Source organism: Haliotis rufescens, unplaced genomic scaffold (genome assembly GCF_023055435.1).
Source record: "Haliotis rufescens isolate VD_foot unplaced genomic scaffold, xgHalRufe1.0.p SCAF_4, whole genome shotgun sequence".
Taxonomy (NCBI): Eukaryota; Metazoa; Mollusca; class Gastropoda; order Lepetellida; family Haliotidae; genus Haliotis; species Haliotis rufescens.
In genome coordinates, this window is record NW_025964112.1 from 16,168,583 (window position 1) to 16,195,828 (window position 27,246).

Here is a 27,246-nt window from a genome sequence, read left to right on the forward strand (position 1 = left end):
CCATGTGTACATGCGTGAGGGTAAAAATATACGTCTGCCCAGTGTTATTGTAAATGTGCATCTCACACATGTACGGGGGCACGGGTGGCCCAGTCGTCTAAGGCGCCGCGATTCGCTGTGCAGAGTTGCGTCCCTTGGGCATGCCAGAAACCTATGATTGTGGGTTCGAATCCCGGTTCGCCCCAATTATGTTTCTAGGATTGTCAGCACCATACCCGTGCTCGTGGGTTTCATCGAAGTGGTAAATGTCTTAGACCTGCATCACTTCGTTCTTTCCTCCCACATTAAGCTGACACGCCGCGATATGACTGGAATACTGTTAAAAGCGGCGTTAAACCCAACTCACTCACTCACTAACACATGTACATGCATTGCTTAAGTATGATGTATAAGATCATATTATGCAGTAAACGTGCTAATTCATGACACATAGTCATGCTTTAGATATCAATATTGGATTACATACGTCAAGCTTTCATCTATTATATTAGCCAAGTGAAAATAAAATCATCATCATAAACATGTCCATTGTCATAAGAAATCTCTTCTGAAAGCAAAGTCCCTTGTATGATTCCGACCATATGAAGAGTATGTGTTTATGGATCACCAGCAAATAGTGATCATACCAGGTGCTCGCGAAAGGTGAGCATATCCTGCCCCACCGGTGGCACCCGTCACAAACACATGTTCGTCTGCTTGAAGCTGTCAAATGCAAAATGCACAATTGTCGTTGGGTACCCATACATTGTTTGACTGCCGTCGTTTATAATACTTCTAACATCATTTGACGATATTTTTCATGTAAAGACGTCCAGTCTCAGCCTTCAAGGCATGTCTTTGCCTGGTTCCTTATATAATTAACACCTGGTGTCATAATATAATGTTCACTGCTATTTTGCCTTTTATGCCCTATGAAATATGTCTCGCCGGATTATCGAGACTGGTCATTCTTTAGCGTTGTAGCGTTATATGCACTGTCAAAAGAATAATCTTTTTTCACGCATCACTTTGAATTATTATATTACTAGACACAAATAAAAGTAAGAAATTCATGCTTCCTTGTGAGGCCGGCTTGAATGACACAACGCTAAAAATAGACGTCCAATCAAATTAGACTGCCCAGTCATTAAACAAGCAACCATATCACCAGTCTCAACTCAACGTTTGCTTTCGCCAATACAACCGAAACGTCTTGTAGCATAATGGCTTTCCTCCATCGTCTTAGTACGCAGGAAAGCATCTTTACCAGCTTAAAGAGTCTTGTTATTCGTTTAATTACATCGAAGGCACGATGGGATGAGGCCACGACTTTAAATGTAGATCTATGTCGAACTAGCGTTCAGAAGAAGCATTTTGATTGGTTGTTGATTTCAAGCTCATGAGATAGACATCTAAGCTAAGTTGTGATGAGAGTTGGAGCTCGTGACGTCACTTCCAAAATGAAGCTATGGTGAAGAATGGGTCCAGGGTATTGTTCATAACAAGATGTAGAGATGAATCCCTGGATAATCGAGGATGATGTATGTTATGTAATTAAAAGAGCAATAATACGATAATAACACTGACATGTACATATCAATATCTGATGGTAAAACACCAAGAGGTATAAACTGGCGGTATATACCAGCGATATACTTGTACAACACAGTCATACCATACAATGTAAGACACCCACATTAAGTTTGACATAGGAATAACATTCATGGGATCAAAGAAGCATTAATACAAAGATAAACAAACATCAGGTCAGCCAATAGCACTCTTCTCTCCATCACCTATGGTTAAGACGTGCATCTGTGTATCCCTTCATAACATTTCTGTATGTTTTGTTTACACCTGTGCCTATATTTTACAGCCTTCCTGGAATAAGTACTAACTATTCCTTCTTCGACTGGTGCCAAAACCAATATATGCCTAATTACTTAAACAACGCACTAGGTTGAATGTCAACTTGGCATCCTACGTCTAATCATGTCATTGCACTGAGGGAAAAACAGGTTTAGTGTCTGCCAATTGAATGATGCTAAGAGCTGACAGGGTCGGAGGGAAATGGTTTCTAAAACCTGATTTGTAGATGTATAGGCAGTGACAAGTTCGTAATGAATGTTGTCAGGTGAGCCAACATGGCATGGTGCAGTATCGCCATTATAAGCCGCATACCATTGAGCCAAATTCAGTTTCGATATGTTTTTCTGAAACATGTCTTTCCCAAACGAGTCTTTTTGCATTAATAGAATGTTTGTTGTGCATCGTTTCTATTCGTTTGGAAAATATGCGCTCGGTGTTTGGTAAAAAAATTAAAACATTCTTTCGTGTTTTCTCTTTATACAAGCTAGGGCATCCGTTTTGGTTTCGTTTGAGACGGTATGCGAGTTAGCTAATGGAAAGTGAAAATGTAATTCAGAAACTAGATTTTGTCTTTACTTTCTGCATTTCCGAACGTCTGGATTGTCACAGTGATTAGTAATATATTCTGAACTGACGCATTACTATCGTGCTTGGTCCGTTACGTGTGATAGAACAATTGTTTGCGTATTTATTTGAATACCCTGCTAAGTGTTTTAAATTGAGCCTTTGGCAGGGTGTCATATATTTTTACTCTATCTCAGAATATTTTAAATATTTCGTTGGGTGTACACTACATGTTATGTCGTTAAGATGGTGTAGATAAGAGCATTGCTTACAAAGCGATTTATGCATTGCGTTCTATGTCGTTATAGCCATCACTGTCTCCGTGGTTTAGTGGATAGTGAGTGAGTGAGTTACAATGTAACGTCGCATCGGCATTATTTCAGCCATATAGCGACTGGTGAAATCATCACTCGTTAATCTCATTAAAATGTTTTGCGTTCTCAATTTTGTTGGGAAGGCTTTAAGAGAAAAATACAAAAATGCCCATGTGTACATATGCGTGAGGGTAAAAATATACGTCTGCCCAGTGTTATTGTAAATGTGCATCTTACACATGTACATGCATTGCTTTAGTATGATGTATAAGATCATATTATGCAGTAAACGTGCTAGTTCATGACACATAGTAATGCTTTAGATATTAATATTGGATAACATACATCAAGCTTTCATCTATTATATTAGCCAAGTGAAAATAAAATCATCAACATAAACATGTCCATTTTCATAAGAAATCTCTTCTGAAAGCAAAGTCCCTTGTACGATTCCGACCATATGAAGAGTATGTGTTTATGGATCACCAGCAAATAGTGATCATACCAGGTGCTCGCGAAAGGTGAGCATATCCTGCCCCACCGGTGGCACCCGTCACAAACACATGTTCGTCTGCTTGAAGCTGTCAAATGCAAAATGCACAATTGTCGTTGGGTACCCATACATTGTTTGACTGCCGTCGTTTATAATACTTCTAACATCATATGACGATATTTTTCATGTAAAGACGTCCAGTCTCAGCCTTCAAGGCATGTCTTTGCCTGGTTCCTTAACACCTGGTGTCATCATATATTGTTCACTGCTATTTTGCCTTTTTATGCCCTATGAAATATGACTCGCCGGATTATCGAGACTGGTCATTCTTTAGCGTTGTAGCGTTATATGCACTGTCAAAAGAATAATCTTTTTTCACGCATCACTTTGAATTATTATATTTTTAGATACAAAAAAAAGTAAGAAATTCATGCTTCCTTGTGAGGCCGGGTTGAATGACACAACGCTAAAAAATAGACGTCCAATCAAATTAGACTGCCCAGTCATTAAACAAGCAACCATATCACCAGTCACAACTCAACGTTTGCTTTCGCCAATACAACCGAAACGTCTTGTAGCATAATGGCTTTCCTCCATCGTCTTAGTACGCAGGAAAGCATCTTTACCAGCTTCAAGAGTCTTGTTATTCGTTTAATTACACCGAAGGCACGATGGGATGGGGCCACGACTTTAAATGTAGATCTATGTCGAACTAGCGTTCAGAAGAAGCATTTTGATTAGTTGTTGATTTCAAGCTCATGAGATAGACATCAAAGCTAAGTTGTGATGAGAGTTGGAGCTCGTGACGTCACTTCCAAAATGAAGCTATGGTGAAGAATGGGTCCAGGGTATTGTTCATAACAAGATGTAGAGATGAATCCCTGGATAATCGAGGATGATGTATGTTATGTAATTAAAAGAGCAATAATACGATAAAAACACTGACATGTACATATCAATGTCTGATGGTAAAACACCAAGAGGTATAAACTGGCGGTATATACCAGCGATATACTTGTACAACACAGTCATACCATACAATGTAAGACACCCACATTAAGTTTGACATAGGAATAACATTCATGGGATCAAAGAAGCATTAATACAAAGATAAACAAACATCAGGTTAGCCAATAGCACTCTTCTCTCCATCACCTACGGTAAAAAGTGCATCTGTGTATCCCTTCATAACATTTCTGTATGTTTTGTTTACACCTGTGCCTATATTTTACAGCCTTCCTGGAATAAGTACTAACTATTCCTTCTTCGACTGGTGCCAAAACCAATATATGCCTAATTACTTAAACAACGCACTAGGTTGAATGTCAACTTGGCATCCTACGTCTAATCATGTCATTGCACTGAGGGAAAAACAGGTTTAGTGGTTGCCAATTGAATGATGCTAAGAGCTGACAGGGTCGGAGGGAAATGGTTTTTAAAACCTGATTTGTAGATGTATAGGCAGTGACAAGTTCGTAATGAATGTTGTCAGGTGAGCCAACATGGCATGGTGCAGTATCGCCATTATAAGCCGCATGCCATTGAGCCAAATTCAGTTTCGATATGTTTTTCTGAAACATGTCTTTCCCAAACGAGTCTTTTTGCATTAATAGAATGTTTGTTGTGCATCGTTTCTATTCGTTTGGAAAATATGCGCTCGTTGTTTGGTAAAAAAAATTAAAACATTCTTTCGTGTTTTCTCTTTATACAAGCTAGGGCATCCGTTTTGGTTTCGTTTGAGACGGTATGCGAGTTAGCTAATGGAAAGTGAAAATGTAATTCAGAAACTAGATTTTGTCTTTACTTTCTGCATTTCCGAACGTCTGGATTGTCACAGTGATTAGTAATATATTCTGAACTGACGCATTACTAACGTGCTTGGTCCGTTACGTGTGATGGAAACAATTGTTTGCGTATTTATTTGAATACCCTGCTAAGTGTTTTAAATTGAGCCTTTGGCAGGGTGTCATATATTTTTACTCTATCTCAGAATATTTTAAATATTTCGTTGGGTGTACACTACATGTTATGTCGTTAAGATGGTGTAGATAAGAACATTGCTTACAAAGCGATTTATGCATTGCGTTCTATGTCGTTATAGCCATCACTGTCTCCGTGGTCTAGTGGATAGTGAGTGAGTGAGTTACAATTTAACGTCGCATCGGCATTATTTCAGCCATATAGCTACGAGACCAAGTTAATTTATTCACAATCGAGTAAGTGGATAGAGCGTCAGCTCGGAAAGTGGTAAATGTGTGAATCGGTCCAATGGCGTTGTACGAAGAGGCGTTAAAAGATGGTACTTGCTGTTACCCTGTTTGATATAACACGGACCATCGGCTTGAAGTCAGTATAATGTGTCTGAGTAGGGTATCCATGTTAAACTGCATAGTATCTCAGTGGACACACACTATAAAACAGGAATACGTCCAGACAAGTTTAAACAGCCAAACACACACATTGCATACACGTCGCTATATGAGTATCATAATCTTGACAACGAAGCTATCCCTCATTTCACCAGTCACCAAGGGTAATTGCAACCCTGCGTGTATAACCAGAGTGACTTATCAAGAGAATGCCAATAGTGTAACAAGGCGAAATACTCTGGACTGCTTCATTTCTTAGAAAATACTTTTTCATCACCGACTTACCATTGATAACCCAATGATCAATTTAAACGAAAAGCAAAACAAGAAAATATTTCCATGGACTCAATGAATGTTTCGTGGGACAATATTGCTGTCGACCGTCATTCTCAACGAGTGCTACCTTTGGAGCAACAAACGTTTCGCGGACACCTAGCGTCATACAATAAGTGAACGCTCCGATTAATGCATAGCTTCAATTCTGAATGGGTATCTAATGATTTCCCAGTAAACTTTGACATATAAATTTACACAGTGCTTCACTGCAACATGAAGACAATATTCAAGGTACATCTGAGGGTTCGCCAGATCCTTTCCTGCACTGATTTGTCATTTGGGTAATTTATCTCCTATAATTCATGGCCTTCATTCAGGGTCTTTTACTGACATGACATCTTCCTATCTACCATATCTTATATTTGTAGCTATTGATAGGAAATAAAAAAGTGAGAATGCATGTTTAGGACATGCTGCAAACCGAGTCGTAGGCAAAAGATTAATTATTTAGTTACTGATAACAAAGATAGTCACTGTTTTACAGAATGACGTCATTGATGTACGGTAAATCTATTATAGACTACGTACGAACATGACAAAACATATATTACTTGAAGGTGTCATGTTAACCTCATTCCCTTTGTTGATGTTTTATAGCGCAACTGCGGTTTACAAGAAAGCTCATAAGTTCCAGAAAACAGGATCATGGACATGTACAGTGTAACCTTCAGAAATGCATGTAATGCACCCTCTGAGGAGAGAACCATATGTTAAACTGTTACGTATTCCAACTTGACGTGGAAACTGTGTTATTTGCTACTGCCAGGATGATGAATGTTGAAAAAGATGTCATGTCGAGTTTCACTTTTGTCGCCAACGATTGGTATTTGTTTTTTGGGTTGTTGTTGCTTAAAGCTGCTCGCCAGCTCTTTGACGGCGGACTGAAATAAACCAGTAATCGATGTCATGAGCATCGATCTATGCAATTGAAATATGCATCAATTAAGACAGCAAGCCTGATCACCCGATCCCGGTAGTCGCCTCTTACGATAAGCATAGGTTGCTGAAGATACATTCTAACAATTTTCCATATTCACAGGCCTGTGAAGATCCGAGGTAGAATTGGTCTTCAGCAATCCATGCTGGTCGCGATCGTAAAAGGCAACCAACGGTATCGGGTGGTCCGGCTCGCTGACTTGGTTGATGCATGTCATCGATCCTAATTGCGCGGATCGATGTTCATGATGTCAATCACTTGATTGTCTGGTCCAGACTCGATTATTTACAGACCGCCATCATGTAGCTGGAATATTGCTGAGTCAAACAACCATATTCACAAGAAGACGCTGCTAAAGGCAAAGTCGATTTACGACTCCGACTATACAACAAGCATGCGTAAATTGATCACCATCCAACAGTGATGAAGGCGCCACAAATACATCCCAAGGCAAGTCAACTCTTCACCTAAAAAATACACGGGTACAAGTCAAAGTGGGGAATTGCATCGGACATATTTTTGTCCCTAATGAGTCACATTTGGAAATATCCTCCACATGTCTATCATAAAACGTTTTGAAAGCTAACTGGGGCCTCGAATGCTGTAACCTTGATCAAACAACTCTTTGAAATCTTTGTAGAAAGAGCATGTTCGATTGCATCTCAAAAGCTGTGAAAGGTCAACGCCAAAAGCTGGAGCTGCTGGAATTTTGTTCGGCATGAAGGGAAAGTTGACTATTGGAAAGTCATCCATCTTGTCATACAGTCTTGTGGCGAATGTCTTGTTATTCTGACTTTTTATGCATCAATTAAAACATGAAACAGATGAGGCGGTCTCACCTGTCTCCTTTATCTCTAGTTAGGTGGACAAATCAGTGGAAATATTACATAGATGTCATCGAAGTCCAGCATTTATTCCAACCAATACGCTATATTGATATCTTGGATAATTGACTTGCCTTTGCATTTGTTTGTGACGGGTACTACTGGTGATCACCTTTTTGCGTACACCTGGTATCATCCCTGTTTGATAGTAGTTCATATACAAATGCTTATGGAATAGTCGGAAGGGAGATTTCTAATGATTATTGAAAAGTATTCTGTTTTTGTATCGTTGTGTATCAAACCGTTGTTTGTTGTTTAACGTCGCATTCAGCAATATTCCAGCTGTATGACGGCGGACTGTAAATACGAGTCCGGATCAGACATCGATCCACGCAATTAGGATATGATGACATGCATCAGCCAAGTAGGCGAGCCTGACCACCCGATCTCGTTAGTCGCCGCTTAAGCCTGGGTTGCTGAACATCTATTCTACCCCGGATCTGCACGTGTGGGGAGCATGCCTTTAGTGTAGACATTATTTACCACGACAAGGTTCCGTTCAGAACATCATTCCAGCCACATGACAACGGAGGACCATCAATAAGGAGTCTAACACATGGTACACATGTTGGGAATAGAACCCGATAGCTTAACGCTTAGACATTATAAACAGGTATGACAGAATGATTGAATACATGTTTTAACATACTACGTGGGGATTTCGGATCGAGGGCTGTTACTTGGGAGATTGGTTGTCCTCGTACCCGACACTGGGGACCGTTGTTCGTGCCTCCAGTAGTGTGTTTGCTTGATACAGCGGCGCTAAATAATATTCACCCACTTACTAATTAAATCTTCTCTTTTCGAAAAAAACAAACTTCGTCAATATTATTTCAGATTTATGTTGGGCACAAGTGACCGAATCTTCTAAGCCGCCGCAATTCCCTGTACATTGTTGCGTCCCTTGGGCGTGCCAGAAACCTTGGACCGTGGGTGCGAATGCTAGATTAGCTCTGATTTTTTACAAGGTTTGTCACTGCAGACCCGTGCTCGTGGGTTTCATCAGAGAATTTTAACGTCTAAGACCTGCATTATTTTGGGCTGTTCTCACGCATGAAATTGACACGTGGTATAACTGAAATACTGTTCAAAGCGGCGTTAAACCAAACTTACTCACACACATGAAAAGTGGGAAACTGAGAAAGCTGATATGCGTTAAGTCGTTCTGCAGACTTTCCATATCAATCTGGTACATCACATCCACCGTGGTTAGCGTAGGTGAAACGTGCGTCTTCAATACTACAGCAGCAATAAAAATGTCACCCAAGTACCACATGCAACAGAAGGCTGTTCCACCGGTATGTGGGTAACATTCGAAATACCTATTTGTACCACTATCAGAGATAGAAAATTGATAAAGGTTGTCTTCCTGTAGCGAAGTAACCGCCATACCTTCCACCATTTTCTTGTATCTGAGGAGCGATCGTCTGCCGAGACCGTAAAGTAACTCTGTAACTCAAGTACATAAGAACCATCCGACATCTTTGACTTGCGAGAGGCGCCGGTTGAAGCTTCGAACCTGCTAAACCAATCTTCAGTCAAAATGCTATCTGCCCTCTTGACTTCCTGCACGGTTTCGCCATCTCCTTGCAAGATAGTTCGTTTCGGAGACTTTTTCTGTCCGCAAATCTTTGCCTTAAATTTCATGGTTCGATGCCATGGTTACCAAATGCTTCTTTTCTTTGAAAGGTATGTGTTAACAGTTTGAAGTTTATAATAGATTATGTCTTTTGTAAAAACTAAAGTGGAATTTCTTAGGTTATATTGCGTCATGATGTGAATTTTATTTTGTAATATCTTGATGTTTTTGAAGCCACTGTCACTAGTTTTATTGATGAATGGTGCTAATGGCTCCTGCTTTCATGTCAAAAGATTCGCGGGTGTCTGGATAAATGAGGAACCTTGTAATGTAAATATAGAGCCCACTTTGTTAATTCTACTTTTTGTAAACCTTTTATAACTCATATACCAAGTGGATGTGTCGATTGAAGCACGATCAGTTTCAATGCTATTTTTCAGTCATCAAGAGTTGGTAGTTCTTTGATGTGGGTATTGGATGACTATATTTCGATTTGTACATTTAATCTACATTTAACCTCAGGTAATGTGTATCAGAAATCAATCCTTCTGAATCTGTGACTGAAACAGGTTACTTCAGGTGTGTTATGCCGCCTTACAAATACATACATCAACTGAGATATGTGGGATTTGATTCCCTTTCCTTTTAACCTTCATTTTTTACACATCCCTAACAACTGGAAGTTCAAAGGTTACACAAACGCATCAAAACAATTGCTCACACCACATGCATACTCTATGGAAACTATTTCCGTGCAACCATATGCATACAGACTGTAAGCTATTTTCCTGATGCACGCTACCAAATGTAACAACTGTACCAATAAGGATCAGTATCCATGCATGCATACAGTTTTCCTAACAACAGATGATATCTTTATTCTCCTGTAAAGCAATCATCGGCTGGCAAGAGATGTGTGGAAGGAAATCTGATCATAAGACCTTCTTGCATGTCAAAGTAATTGCAGACTCGTGTCAGTGCTGCTAAGATAACACTAGACTTAGAACAATGTCTAGCTGATGTGTATGATATTTCAAGCTCAGACTGCTTGACTAGCTAAACAAATGAGTCCCGAGAAGGGTGGCTGTTTACACATGTCAGGGGCAATACACACAGTTGTTAGGAAAATATTCCTGGATGAACTCATTATAAGGAGCGTCTTGCGTGAGGTGGTCGATTTGTACTCTGATGCATTATTTATTCTGAATCAAGTACCACTCCCTTCGTTGCACAACATAGTGCGTCATCCATGTGCAAAGTATCAATTAATCATCAATATGTACATAGTATCATATCAACATTGTCATGTATGGTAGACTATATTAAACAAGGAGCACATACATCATCAAATATATATGAAACGTCAACGCCAGGGAATAATTATATATAATCAGTCTGATTTCATTGGGTATAACAGGCCAAATAGCGGTGAAAATCATATTAATGGATCACTGATTCCATTGGGCATAACCGGCCAAATAGCGGTGAAAATTAAATAATGGATCACTGATTCCATTGGACATAACAGGCCAAATAGCGGTGAAAATCATATTAATGGATCACTGAAAACAAGCATATTTTTCTTGACAGTTCATGACCGGAACGGATTCCTATGGGCATAAAAGGCTAAATAGCTGTGAAAATTATATGAATGGATATATATAATTTATAAATAATGTAGAAGTATATTTTTCATGCCGATTTAAAATTTCTTCATTTACGATGTGTTGGATAAGTTTGTTTTAATATGAAGGAAATAGCTTTAATTAGATTAGTACATGAAGCATAGCAGTAATAAATGTAGAGTGGCTAATACTTTGTATACTTTGAATGACAGCTTTCAGGGTATAACTTATGTATATTTTCAAGTAATGGTATTATGGTTAAAACTTTGTTACTTTTGAAGTGGTTTTAACCAAAGAAAACGATTTTAAGGTCTAAAAACTATATAATACAAAATCCTACTATTTCATTGCGTTGCAAATGTTTTTCTTTATATTTATCCGGAATGTAATAGTGTCAATGAAATGCAGTATAGGTAACATCACACTAAACAGTATCAGTTCACAAGATAGTTAATGTTTTATGTACAATATGTTTCCGATTTTTTTTCAGGTGAACAATTGATTTTGCCTTTGTATGTGCACCTCTGGCGCAGGATATCATTTCGCGAACACCTGGTGTCATCATTTTTTGGAAGTGATTTATAAACCCATGCTTATGATATTGTCGTAATCGTAGTAATACTACAATGGACTCTGAATTGAGCAGAGATTATGATTATGAAAAGAATCTTATTGCTAATAGTTTGTAGTCATCGCCCCAATTGGTACCTGCAATAGTTAGTTTAAGGTTTAGTTATTTGAACCAATTTGTCTAACTGTTAATATACATAAGTATGAGAGTTTGTGTTTATAAAATAACGAATGATTTCAAATTGATTGGATTGAAACCTTCAGTGGAACAACCATACACTTATTGTATATTCGGCAATGAAACACCAGTAACCTTCCCTTTGAAATATTCATGATTATTCAAATAATTATATTTGTGATATAAATTAATTTGTCTCATTAGTTAAACTAATATTGACCTATTAGATTGTACGATTAGGTATATGAACATATATATGTTGGGTGGTGGATATATAAGTAGACATGCGTTAACTGATTCAGATCATAGCTGAGATGAAGAGAGACATCACTCTGCTGTGTGCTACCTTTCAAATCGCACACTCAGCAACTTGATTGATGTTATATGAACCTGTCAAAGAACTCGTTTGGGCCCTGGCCAAGTATCATGTTCATCTGTTTGGGAATAATTGAAGCGTTTATGATTAGATTAGCATTGCAAATTATGCTCCATGCTATCCTTGGATCTCTGCATTTGTATCTGAAGACCTTTCGTTTATGAAACACTGTGACCTGTACGGCTGGTTGTGGGTAGCGCGCATGTAGCGTGTAACACTCCGACCAAGACAGGTGGTACGTATGTTGTGCTAGTCATGTTTCTCAGCTGTATGGGAAACAAATACAATGCGGAAAATTAGTTTCTCGTTTTGTTATTGGTATGTATATTAACTCCAGCTATGTTTTGTCGTATATTTGTTCAACTTTGGGTTGCTTCGGGAAGGTTTCATGTAATGATATGTAATTGAATGAGATTAAACGGCCTGAAATCTTTTTAGGATGTTGCACGCAAGCTATGATTCTGTTTACGCGTGGAAGAATGGGTTTATTAATGCAGTGTGTTACTAAAGATTTGATCTGGTGTAACTTTTCTGCCGGGCAAAAGAAAGTATACACCCATTTTTGATGGTAGTAACACATGAAACGAACAAGAAATGGTTATTCGATGGTGATGTATTTGATACGGATTTCATAATTGCATAATGGAGCAGTGTGTCGTCCTCGTAACCTTTGTATGACGTTTGTAATTGTTTTGGTCAAATCCAGTTTTAAGCGTATGCTTTCGTTTGCCTGGCAGTTTAGTGATGAAATGATATGTTAATATTTATAATATACAATCAATCGAAGTCGTCTTACTAGAGTATGATCCCACATCAACATAATCACAACGGATCACAGCGATAGAACATTCCGAATTCTTCAGCTATTCTGACAAATGGATAAAAATTAAGTGCAGTATTTTACTTTCATGCCGTTTTGTCCTGTTGTCAATAAAATACTAAACATAAACGAAAACCGGTGATGGTCAGTGACTGTGCCAAATGTTCAGTACCAACCATATTACACTCATTGTCATATAACATATGTTTGCGTAATATTCACTGTATTAGGTGAGTGAGTTAAACTCCATTATTAACAGTACGTCCGTTGTATGACGGCGAGTAAGCTTATGGTGGAGAAAAGCTCGAAGTGACGCAGATCATAGACGTTTACCACATAGATGAAACACACGAGCACGGATATGGTTCTGGCTATGCAAACGTTGTATGTTGGAATTTTTTTATTCGAACATCGAAATCAGAGGATTCTGGCATGATAAAAGGACGTAACTCTCCACAGCAGAGTCCTCAGCCACAGACGACTTGGCCACTGATGTCCCCGACCATACTGATTGTACAAATCAAACCACCATATATGTAAGTGTCAAAGTGAAAGAAAATATGTATTATTCCTCAGTATAACTTTGTAAAACATCGATTTGAAATATAACACTCAAGGATTTTAAATTCGCTTTATGAATATGGAAAGGGTTTTTCAGATTTTATTAAAAAAGTCTTTTGCATGTGATCAAATAACGTTTTGGTGGTTTATGATGTCGGTTCTAATGGATCAAACTACGACGTCATAAGATTAATGACATTGCTTTTAACAATCGAATGACGTCATTACGAGGGCAGGGAGACTTATCATTTATTGCCGCTTACTTCTGCCGACTGCGCAAGTGTCCGTTTAAGAAGAGTGCTTTTACTATATTAATGTCATAGAAATAAACGATATTTCCTCATCGATTTCGAAAATTTAAGTTGAAAACTATTACAAAAATAACGACAAAAACCTTTCCAAAGCCACAAGAAATCTCTGCTAAAAGCAGAGCCGATTGTACGATCCCGACTGTATCATGAGCATGTGGTTATATAGAGGATTCATCACGAGTGTTTTTTAATATGGGAAATATCAACCGAGTCTTAGTTAATCGGTATTGCAGAGCCTTTGGCGAGGCAAATACCGATTAACGGGACGAGGTTGATATTTCCCATATTAAAAAACACGAGTGATGAATTCTATTTATCATTTTCACATTTTTGCTTCCAAATTAAGGAATAATTGCATTAAACATTAACATCAGCAACTAGTCGAAATCTTGCGTATAGATCGTGCGTAGTGATACATGTTTTCCATAGCCATGTAAACCAAAATAAACAATTCGCTGAGAAAAAAAGTTCCTCGGATTATTTTAAACAAAATACTTGAACAGACTTTTGCAGAATAATTGAAACTTTAATAACGGTAACAACAACGATTCTGTGTAATCTGATTATATCTCTGGTGTAACTTCACTTATAATATATAGTTTCAAATCAAACCGCTCGCTCTTCCGGTTATCTAATTTGCATATCTAATTTGCATACTTATGTCATTGGGGTATGACATACATGTTTTTATGTCATAAGCTTATGTCATGGATAAATGCTTAAGTTAAATGATAAATATCACTATCAAATAGTGATGATACCATGTATTCGCGAAAAGGTTAGCGTCTTCTGCCGAAACGGTGGTACCCATCACAAACACATGCATAGGCAAATCAATTGTTCACCTGAAGAAACACTGGAAACATATGGTCAAATTAGGAAATTGCATTGAACATCATTTTGTTACTGATGTATCAAAGCTTCACAGAAAACATGAAAGTTGTAACCTCAATCAAACTACTTTTGGACCTGTGAAGATCCGGGGTAGAAAAGGTCTTCTGCAACCCATGCTGGCCGTAAAAGGCGACTATACTTTTCGTAAGAGGCGACTAACGGGATCGGGTGGTCAGGCTCGCTGACATGGTTGATGCATGTCATCGATCCCAATTACGTGGGTCGATGCTCATGATGTCAAACACTGGATTGTTTTGTCCAGACTCGATTATTTACAGACCGCCGTCATATAGCTGGAATATTGCTGAGTGCGGCGTGAAAGAACAAACAAACAACTTTGGAGTTAGGGTCTCATCACGCTCTTTGAAATAGTCGTAGAAAGAGCATGCCGGATGGTACCTGGAACGTTGTGAGACGCAGCAGGAGCTGCTGGAATCTTGTTCGACATAGGAAAAGTTGACCATTGGAAAGTTGAAGTCATCCCTCTTGTCATAAGGGACGGTCGGGTAGCCTTGTGGTTTGAGCTTTTGCTCGCAACGCCGAAGACTCGGGTTCGATTCCCATCATGGGTACAATGTGTGAAGCCCATTTCTGGTGTCCCCCGCCGTGATATTGCTGGAATATTGCTAAAAGGGGCGTAAAACCAAACTCACTCACTCATTCTTGTCCTAAGTCTTGTGGGGAGTGTTTTGTCTATCTGAAGATAGATACATGTATGTAACTGTATCTATGGTCACCACGTTTTATAACAAACGTCCGTGGATCAAGGATCAATGGTGTACACAGTTGAAACATCAAATGTTTGAATTTGAATCTTTTCTGAGATTGCTAAAGGTCAAGCAAATCCTTTGTGGTTTTGAGAATCCACACGACATTTATTCTGCTTGTCTGAAATACTTCTGTGACTACAAAGAAGGTCCTTCCTTGATTGTATTAATGATTGTGGTTAATCGTTGAGACATTGATTTGATGGTACATTTGCTGGACCCAGCAATATCTCTCTCTTTGTATTGATTTTTATGGAGCTTTGGAATCCAGTTTAAAAGAGGAATGTCTTCAGGCTTTAGAGTTTCTGGTACTGATGCATGGATTGGGCAGATTTCTTCCTCAGTTAACATACTAGCCTTGTATGTGGCATAATTTGATATGTCACTGACAAGTTCTTTAATTAACAATTAATGTAGTGATGAGTACATATAATAGTTTTGTTATTTCAGGTATAAATATCTTAAATATCTGCCCGTTACGAGTTACAACAGTGGAGATGCTGTATCCTGTATAAAAAATCGTGTATAGAGTCAACAAAACGATAACAGTGTTCAATCTATTTTGACATCATTATAATATGCCCTGTGAACGTGTGCTACGTGTGGGCTTCATTAATTCAATTTGTTTCATGTATTGCCCTCACCATTTTAATAAGAGAAAAAAAACCCAGATCACTTCACAATACCTGACATCTACTTGTGTGAAAAATGTACGTTAAGTGTGAACTAAGTGTGAACTAAATTGAAAACGGTGTATGTATTGTAAACTCATTATAATGTGTATGGTGTAAAAGTCTACGTCTCCAAAGGTCAGAGTGAGTGAGTGAGTGAGTTTGGTTTTACGCCGCTTCAAGCAATATTCCAGAAATATCACGGCGGGGAACACCAGAAATGGGCTTTACACATTGTACCCATGTCGGGAATCGAACCCGGGTGTTCGGCGTGACGAGCGAACGCTTTAACCTCCAGGCTACCCGACCGCAGAAACAATGCCTGAATTGCACTTTGTATTGTCACATGAACTGTAAGTCAAGGAGAGGAGTACATGTACAATTACCTACATACGGAATATAAACAGGTGATGATTAATCCCTTAGGTGTGCAAGAAACCGTTGCTACCAGATTCGCGCTGCTAATGTTTCTAGGTTTGTCAGCACCATACCCGTGCTCGTAGTTTCAAAATGTGTTAAACGTCTAATTTCAGACATTCATCACTTGGGTCTGTCCTCCCACATCAAGCCGACAGGTCGCGATATACGAAACTAAATTTATGCACACACTCAAAACAATAAATGAGCGCAAAACAATAAAGGACATGTTTATTGTACTTTTGTAGTGACTGAAATAAAGGTGAAAACAAAAACGAAAAACTGTTGATGAAAAACAAAGAAAATGAATTCCCCAAAAATGTGTTAAGGTATCGCTACATATCATGATACATACATACTGTCTCGTGATCTTCATGTACCGATGTACCTAGAGGCTTATACAAAGCAGGTTAAAAGTGGTTAGGCTTGGTGACTTGATTGATTGTGTGTCATCGTACAACGAGAGCGTGGATCATTGCTCACAATATCAATCACTTGTTTGTCTCGTCCACATTATTTACAAGCCGACTTCATACAAAAAACAATACATCCTATTTTAGTACTGAACGCTTCTTCTCAGAATGTGCAATTTGTAGGTTAAAGCGTTCTTTGTCGCCAGTCACCAGACTTTTATTGTTTGGTTTAAAGTCGTTTAATGTTTATACGTTATGTCTAAATCGCATATGTTGTCAGAAAATCAGTTTGGCTTATATTTACCAACAGGCATGCCTATTCCATCTGTTTCGTCAACTATCTACCTCACTTAATACCCCTGTATTAAAAGCATGTCTTACATCAATCGTGTAATCCTTCAACCAATCCATCCGCATTGGAAATAAGATATCGGAGCCTAATTGCAGTTTTCTAATCTCACTGCCATTCCGTTCTTCCGGAGAAAAAATAAACACCTTCTGTTTATATAGCTTCATTTTTTTCATGCCCAGAAACCATATGAATAAACGCCCAAACGCAACTTTTTGTGAAGACCGTCGCACGGTAACTATAAAATATACCATACATATGGCCTAAAGGTAACCACGTCACTCGGAGGGGGAAATGCGCGTTCCCCATTCCCCAACATAGTGGGGATTGAGTCATAGTGTTCACTAGATCTATAGGTCCGCAACACACAGCGCTTAACGTTAACAGACCAGCGTGGTACAACAGTACCTGTAGCTGCAGTAGTCTCAGGATAAAGGGATATTGAGGGACTAACGTGCCTACATGGCGTACCCGATAGACCCATCCAAAGGTAGGTTCAAAACCATTTAAGTGTTCGTTGGTACTTAATAGTTGGTGTTCAAGTATTTTAAGTATGACGATATATGTAGGAGTTGGTATCTTGCTCAGAAACACCTGTGGACTATTGCACAAGATGGTTAGCCTTCTTTATATTACGAGATGGAATATCAGCTGCAGAGGTACATACATACATGTACATGTGTTTAGGTGCTGGTATATGAGTATGCCCTGGTGGGGATGCTAAGATGGAATTTTAGTTATAGTAGGAAAATGCATCATAACATTTGATAAGAACACAAACTGTATTTTTGTGTACTGTGTCACACGTTGAAATGTTCTAAGTAGTCAAAGAACATTCCAAATACTTATGCTACTACGATTCTAAGGGACACAATACTCCGCCATATGGAGTTCGTTCTGACCTTTTTCTTTGCATCTTAACCGTAAATGCGGTTCTGATGTTTCTAGGACAGGGCTTGGGGCAGAACTATTGTTGGGAAAATATTCACCGAGACGAGAGGTAGTGTGGCGTTTTTAGAAATTTTCCTTCTTCTGACATTTTCATGTTTTCATTTTACCGTGACAATAGATAAACACAGCTTGTCGAGGGGGCTTTGTTTGAACGCCTTGGTTGGTATTTACAGATAGTATTGTCGATATTTACAAAATATTGGTGTCGTATATCCGCTTGATACACACACAGACACACACACATATGCGCACGCACACACACACACACACACACACACACACACACACACACACACACACACACACACACACACACACACACACACACACACACACATATATATATATATATATATAAATCATGGTTGGTACTGCCTATCGATGTTTTATTTATACTTGATAAAACTGTTGAAGAAATATACCACACACAAGTACATGTAGGCTATTTGGAATATACGACCACAAGGTCACAACAATTTGGCAAACGTAATGTCACGTATATATATATATATATATATATATATATATATATGTATATATATATATATATATATATATATATATATATATATATATATATATATATATATCATGTTTGGTACTGCTTATCGATGTTTTATTTATACTTGATAAAACTGTTGAAGAAATATACCACACACAAGTACATGTAGGCTATTTGGAATATACGACCACAAAGTCACAACAATTTGGCAAACGTAATGTCACGTGGTCTGCGACAAGGTGCCGAATATAATCACTACTGAACGATGTATATATATCAACAATGTAGGAATATAAGAAAATAGTGATGACAAACCAAATCGAGGAGTACAGAGAGTGTGGTTGCACTTTACTAGGCTATCCCTGACATCATGGAGCATGCCAACATAAAACCTCCAACACTATTGGGTTTCTTTAGAGAATAAAACAACAAACACAGTTCAAGACAAATCCCTGAAAATGTCTGTAATGTAAGCAGCTACTGCAGGTTCTTAGAATGTTGTACCGAAGATGTATGTCTCATCTCACCACGCGATGCTAATTACTTATCAGCGGCCTTTGAACAGCGTAGACGCTGTATCTGGCAAGATATGGACAGTTCCAGTAGTTCTTTGACCAGTGAGATGCAATAGTGTACATTGATAAACTACCGACTATGACTGTTAAAACCGACTTACTTTTACTACGCACTCCAGCAATCCACTTGTGTCAACATTGACTTAGTTTGGGTAAGGATAAGTATCAGCTTATCATTCAGGTCAACGTGCCTGTTGGTAGGTAAATATTTACTTATACCATGCTTGTGTGTGGGGTTCTTGTAGAGTGGGATCATCTTTTACCAATTTTAACATGACTTTCAAAGTCACGATTCATATGCCACCTGATATTACAAATCCTATACATAGAAGTTTAACATTATGTATTTGACAATGATAGTATTTTGCTGTGATGTGTATGCCAGTTATGAGAATGCAGCCATGGACTACAGTTGAACGCGGTTTAGCTATTTACAGCATTTCGCTGTCTGAGCCTGTCGTACGAGTATTGCAACAAACTCTGTCCTTGAAGGTGGTAAATGATGAAAAGCGGCGAGAAAATAACTCATCTATTGCAGCAGTTGCTCAACGTGTAGAAAGAAATAACTGCTTTAAGAGCGCCTCATGCTGAATGGTGTGGAGATGGTTGGTGTTTATCAGAGCCAGTCCCTGCCTTTTACAGATAACACTTCATAAACTATTACAACTAAGGAGATTTGTATGTAACCAACTTTGTATGTATGCCTGTCGTAAATTCGTGTAAAATTACTTTCAGAAACCATTCTCAGTGGCTCATATTATAGAAGTGTCAGTTTTAGCATAGAGGTTCACATTAAGTAGGTATTTGGAAGCAGGACATTGAGAAAAATGTTGTAACTGATGTCTGACGTTCAGCAACGGTATGTGTTCATGGATCTCGATCGCATACGTAACAGAAATTGTTTATCTTGAAGACATCATTTATATATCATTTTACAAAAAACTCATACAATACCGTTGTCATATCGTTCAAACATAAACATTGTTGTCGAAGGTGTGTCTGTTTTATTATTTTGTATGTACATATAGTCTTACCCAATAGATAAAATGTATCTTAGACGTTTAATGATTAATGGCTTCAAGCGTACTATCTTAAGGGTCATATATTTTACTTAATCCGTTATATTCATCGCAAGATACGATTCGTTCAAGCCTGGGGAAGGCTGAAGGTTTGGTACTTCTGTAACCAGATATGCTGACACTTACTAAGATTATGATATTCATATTTCTTCATTATCTTCCTGATGGTTCTTCATTATAGACATGATGATAAAAGTTATGTTTCAGCGTAGACTGTGTTCTTACGATTAGGTACAATAATCTCTCTACAATCTTGCCCTTTAGACATTTGTTGTTATACGTGACAGATGATTGCTCAACACGGTAAGGTTATCTGCAGTTAAGTGCGTTTAATAGATTCACTTATCAGTATCTTTCTAGATGTAATACGAAGACATACCAGAGAGATTGCCAATTAGTATCTTTAGTTTTGGGATTGGACGAATTACAAACAACTAGTTAATTAATTATTGTGAAAGTAAGAAGATAAGAACAAGAAGATGCTATCCGAACGGTAAATTTTATATCAACTGGGAATTAGTTGATTAAGCATTGTGAAAATATGAAGATAACGTGGTCATATCCGGAAGGGTAATATTTTGGGGATAAATATGTACAGGAGGCCGATTAGTCTAAGGAGACGTGTCTGTATCGAGATGCCTTCCTGAGCTACAACGATCCGTGGTTCGAAACTCACTTATGTCAAAGTTCTTAGTATTTGTATTTACTCGTTTTCGTATATAATCATCAATCACAGAAAAATGTAAAAATCAGTCTCGATTATTTGCCGAAACAGACAAAGACAAAATAGTTCTCCAAATTATGTGAATGGATCTCTGAAAATCAATAACATGTATGTATCATTAACTGAAGGAGACAAGCAGCCTCTTCAAATACTACATAAACACTTCCTCCATGCTGGTCAAGGAATCCCTCCGGTCAAAGTAGCTCGTTAGTGCCATCGTTAGAAGGATGAATGGCCGATGCCCGTACATAAAATTCGTGCTTAAACAGGCTTGTGTTTATTGCAACTAAACACTCACTACATCATTACTCTTCCACGTGTTGTGAGAGTTGGCCACTTGTATAAACACCACAACATCTTATTAATTTGGAACATGCATTATTGAGCCTGTGTCAAACCGTGAATTTCGTAACCGATTATTATCTTTGTTGTCATGCAACTGGGTTGCGATATAGTGACGCCATCGTTTTAAGGAGGTTGCGCACTACTCACAGTCACGTTCATCGAAAGCAATATGTTACCAGTCGTACAGCATCTTGACTATTTGAGTGTAGTCTCTGATCCTCGACTGCGACGCTTGATATTGGCCATGGATTGACTTAACATATGTCGTTAAAAGACTCCTAACACAGGACACTCCGGGTTGCTGCAAGTATATATCTTTCGGTCATTGCATCAAGACATACAATTATCTTCGAACTGAACAATGATGTCCAATGCAGTTCCCTATTTTCACTTGTACTTTATGTTCCCCTATTTGACTTTCCCATGCATGTGTTTGTGATGGGTGCAGGATGCACGCACCTTTTCGCGAACGCCTGGTATCATCACTATGGGATAGTGATTCATAAACATGATCAGCATGTAGTCGAGATCGAACAATCAAGTTGTCTTAAGACTATGGACAGGATGTTTTTGCTTTTATTAATATACTTTTATGCCACACTTTTTTTCAGGACATCCAGATGTCTAACAAACAATTAATTTGCGCAAAAACAACTTTTGAATATATTGATTCCAGGAACTTTTTTATACAAAAGTCCAAGAATACCCTCTCCGAACATTTATAAAAATGGTCCTGAGCCATTTCGGACTTTTATGTGTAACAAAGATTTCCATGTTCAGAAATATTGCAATCACTCACAACTAGACCATGCTCATCCAAGATCAATGCAATATGATCAACGGACATATGTATACTACGAGTGTAATCATTTAATCAAAATTATAATATTGTCATTAATTTTCATTGTTACCGATATAATAGCTGAATTTGGGAAACTCTAATGTAACGTAAAATTAGAAATACGCGTCTTTGACAAGATAAATGTATATCAAATACGGAATGATGGATTTTACAATCAATTACAGTCAACAATTGTTTACTATATGGTTACATTATGTGGCTTTGTTATCGATATAAATGCAATAAAAACATGTTTATTATTTCAGTACACGCAGAACCATTCAGTCATAACATCTTTCAATGTTTTCACACGGATAAGAGACTCCAAATGGACCAAGGGCAGATTGGTTTTACTTGCTCACTCGCACAGTGATATCTTGTACATATCCTATTTAGTATTTCGATATACCAACATGATGTCGTCATTCAGTAAACCATGACATATGATGTTTCGATGGATGGTTGCACGCACGCTGGGGTAGCAGCTCCTTGCATATAACGTGTAAGCATAATAATTATGTTCCGATACATCATATTCTGTATTTTGACGTTGAAACCGAACAAACTGCCACCGGTAGGCAGGATGCGTTCAGTGTTTCGTGAACACCTGGGATCATTAATATTCGTTCGTGATTCATAAACAGGTTCTCATGATATTTCGGAATCGTAAAATAGACTCTGATTTTAGCGGGGTTTTCTTATTATATCTTTTATTTATTATTCTAATTATTTTTATGACATATCATTATTGCTATCTCTCTGGAGGATTTGCTTCCGTAGAAGCTACTTCCTACTTGATTATGCAGCGTAAATGAGTCTATAGTAAACAATAAACGGGTGGAAGCAGATTTAAAATTTTGATGAAATTAATTCGAATCTCAAATGCGTGTTGATCATCCAAAACTTTCTTTCACATGCATATGCGACATAGCGCGGGTGTGATCAAGCATACCAACAAATAGATATTGCTACAGTGAAACTGCATCACAGTTCTTGTAGATCATTGTGACGTCATGGCTACGATGACGCCACAATGTAATAGCTTTACTAACCTCAATGTCACTGTAGCTGGTTAGTTGTACATCCAAGGCACTGGTTATTACTGTTTATAAACTGAAAAAAGTTGGAAGAATACTTTTTGATGATAAATAGAATCAACTTTTTCAACACTCATTGATAAAAGTTTAAAGCTCTTAGCAATCCTTAGAGTTTTATCGACTCGTGTTGATATATTTGACATAACAAGACACGAGGGTAAGCGTCTCTATTTATCATCAACTTATACTTCAGATAGTTTGAATACAATTGACAACTGTGAGCATAATCATTGTCTTTTAGGAGGGGTGTCAGGTTGCTTGGTCACAATGTTCATATTATGACGGGCGGTCGGGTAGCCTAGTGGTTAAAGCGTTCGCTCGTCACGCCGAAGACCCGGGTTCGATTCCCGACATGGGTTCAATGTGTGAAGCCCATTTCTGGTGTCCCCCGCCGTGATATTGCTGGAATATTGCTAAAAGCGGCGTAAAACAATACTCACTCACTCACTCATATTATGACCGTGGTGAGATTGATGCAGTCTTTAGATACCCTGTGTAACAGTATGTAACATACAGTTCTCCATGATATTTTCTGATAACAAATACGGTTGATTTGTATGTGTTCTGGGTTACCTCAGATCTATTTCCCTCCCAAATGGACAATCTGCCTTTTGGGGAAAACAGGTGCGAGAAGGAAAACACTGTTCTTCATAAGTATGTATGTACAGTGGATTATATTTTAGATTCCTTTTCAGAACTCAAGAGTAAGCATTAACATTTTCACAGTGATTTAGCAAAGGGTTTTTCATTACATGCGAAAGAGTAACCTATTGTAATAGGTTGTGCTGTTGAATCTTAAAGCATAAAACCTCAGTTATTATAAAACCAGTTCTAACATACATTCCTATGTACGTCATTTCGATGTGCGATTCTATAGAGAACCATTCCTGCCTTAGTTGTGGTGATAGTGGTTGCACATATAATTTGGTTTAAACTTTTTTAACAGTTCCTATGATAAACACCATGAAGATAAATAGCACATCTATTTAAGAATTATCTAACATTGCTCGTTCGATTTCGTTGGAAATCCAGATCGTTAGTTGCTGGTCTTAAAATACTAATATATATTATCTGTAAACCTGCTGAAAGAAGTGTAGACTATCAAGCATCTTAATCTAATTTTTTCTTTGATGGAAATGTTGTTAACCCTTCATTTAAACGATTACGAGTCGTAAATTAGATAATGAATGTTTACTGCTGTGTTAACACAGTTTTATTGATATGAGCGTTAATGGCAGTAAAATAGCTGCGAAACCAATTAATTGTAACTTCCCTTTATACTCTTCATTTACTCTCATTTACTCTACTGCTCTATCGTATAGAGGCCGTGGTAGGGGCTTGATCATGATTTAATTTCGATGTCATCGTATGTATTTTGGCGTTTCATCTTATTGATAGTAAGCACTTTGGTAGATACCAAAACGTTTTATCGAAAATAGCGACTTATAAAGACCGCCGTGGTGTAGTGGATAGAGCGACCGCCCGGACAGCGGAAGGTAGTAGGCTTAATCCCATGGCCACGTCATACCAAATTACATTTAAAAGATGGTACTCGGTGTTAGCCTTGCCCTTCCTGGTGCTCGGCATTTCTATATTAATATGAAATCTCTGCCAAAATCAGAGTCGAATGAATGATTCCGACTATATCATGAGCATGTGTTTATTAACACTATCAAATAGTGATGACACCAGGCGTTCGCGAAAAGGTGAGCGTATCCAGCCCCACCAGTGGCACCGTTACAAACGCATGCAAAGGCAAGTGAATTGTTCTGTGAAACGCTTATCAATGCGCACACAAATAGTGAGGACACCAGGTGTTCGCGAAAAGGTGAGCGTATCCAGCCCCACCAGTGGCACCGTTACAAACGCATGCAAAGGCAAGTGAATTGTTCTGAAAAACGCTTATCAATGCGCACACAAATAGTGAGGACACCAGGTGTTCGCGAAAAGGTGAGCGTATCCAGCCCCACCAGTGGCACCGTTCCAAACACATGCAAAGGCAAGTGAATTGTTCTGAGAAACGCTTATCAATGTGCACACAGATAGTGAGGACACCAGGTGTTCGCGAAAAGGTGAGCGTATCCAGTCCCACCAGTGGCACCGTTACAAACGCATGCAAAGGCAAGTGAATTGTTCTGAGAAACGCTTATCAATGCGCACACAAACAGCAATACGTTACGAGAATGAAACTTGCAATGTCTGCCAAATGGCCCGAACCTTTATGGAATCTACAAGTACACATATGTCCAAATTATACACATATCGCCTGACAATATTACTTATTGCTTGTTCAATAATGATAATATTTTGTTCTGAAAAACCACGTTATAGCCAATGTTCTATGATCATCAAATGGTTTAATTTGCATAACTTCATCACTGTACCTATGGCCATATTGCGCCAACCCCTGGACAGTTAAACAATCTTTAATTTACTTTTTCGCTCTTGCATAAGGACGTAAAACGCTGAATAGAATCTTCTGGATTTGCGTCTTTGGCCTTTAACCGATATATTAAAGATTGGAATGGTGTTACCCAAAATATCATTGCTTGCACATTACTGTCTATCATAGATCATTTGCATTGAAATAAAGGTAAACGCACTAAAACAGACCCTTTTGCCATCAACCACTTCGGGAAAATGAACATCCGGGTTATTTATTGCGCCACCTGCCGTGTAAAGGGAAGTAAACAAGGGACCAAAGACAGACAGTACGCAGACACGAAGCTTTAAAAAGCAAACGATTGCAATAAATGCCCTGCTGTTGATAAAATGAAGGTTATAGAGATATAGGCAGCAAGGTGTTTTAATGATAGGGAGTTCTTTACAGGTGTTGGTTACATTATTGTTCCGGAATCTTAACTTTTTCTGAAGAGAGTTTTCGTTTCAATTCCAATGCTATCAGATTTCTTTTATGGCTGCATATATCGATACTACTGTGACTACTACTTCTACTGCCATCAACATTGGCCACAGTATATTTCGTTTTATACTCGTATTTCTTTGGATGTTGACATACCAGAACTCAATACTGCGCGTGCTATTTGCAACACCATCTTCTGCGCTTGTTCATAACCCTTTTCGCTGAAAGAAGACCACATCCCAGAAGCCTACTTCATTGAAATCTTGAATTAAAGAAATCCCGATTATCCAGTGAAATTAAATGTTTTGATGGTCACTGATCACATATAAAAATGTAAACAAGCCTAAAGGAGCATCCCAATTTTATGAAGTGACTGCGGAGACAAATGAGTAATACGGACATCGATATTGACCATTGTCCATTGAAATTGAATTCTCACTTTGTCTCGTAAAAACAGTACCACATACTACTCATGCAATTATCTCTAAATTCACCCACTCAAGAAAACTGATTTACATTAACATCAGTGAGTGACTGAACGTGGTTTCACGCCTCTTTTGGCAATATTCCATCAATATCACGACAGGGGACACCAAAATTGAGCTTCACATATTGTACCCATATTGAAAATCGAACCAGGGCCCTCAGCGTGACGAGGGCAAACTTTAACGATTAAGCTACTCCACCGTTTTGGAACATGAAATCGTTCTGCGGCCCACTTCCAACATGATGTAGTGTGGGACATTGTATTGTGAACGTTGTTTCTTATATAACATGGGAATGGTTGAGGTTATTAATCAGACAAAACGGTGTTTGAAATGAGGTGAAACCCCAAACAGATAATTCCAACTCGTTATCGTGTAACCGATACCTACTATAAATTGCTTTCATGAAAACCAGCCCAGCGAGACACCTAGTTTCGTTTCCTGTTACTGGGCCACGGGGAGTAAACGATATTGTACCATCGTATGTCCTATATGTTATTTCTGGTGG

The 27,246-nt window shown here is 38.3% G+C and overlaps 1 protein-coding gene across 2 annotated transcripts in view; it reads left to right on the forward strand.

The window, feature by feature from the left end:
- The window catches only part of LOC124140526 (innexin unc-9-like), a 211,003-nt gene that overhangs the window by 22,510 nt on the left and 161,247 nt on the right, over window positions 1–27,246 (forward strand). Inside the window, exon 1 of one of the 2 annotated variants that reach the window (XM_046508155.2) lies at window positions 17,616–17,766. The exons of the other annotated variant lie outside the window; for it this stretch is intronic. The gene's annotated coding sequence lies outside the window, so the exon portion shown is untranslated. Of the gene's footprint in view, window positions 1–17,615; window positions 17,767–27,246 lie in introns of those variants that run through there. 2 annotated transcript variants of the gene reach the window in all.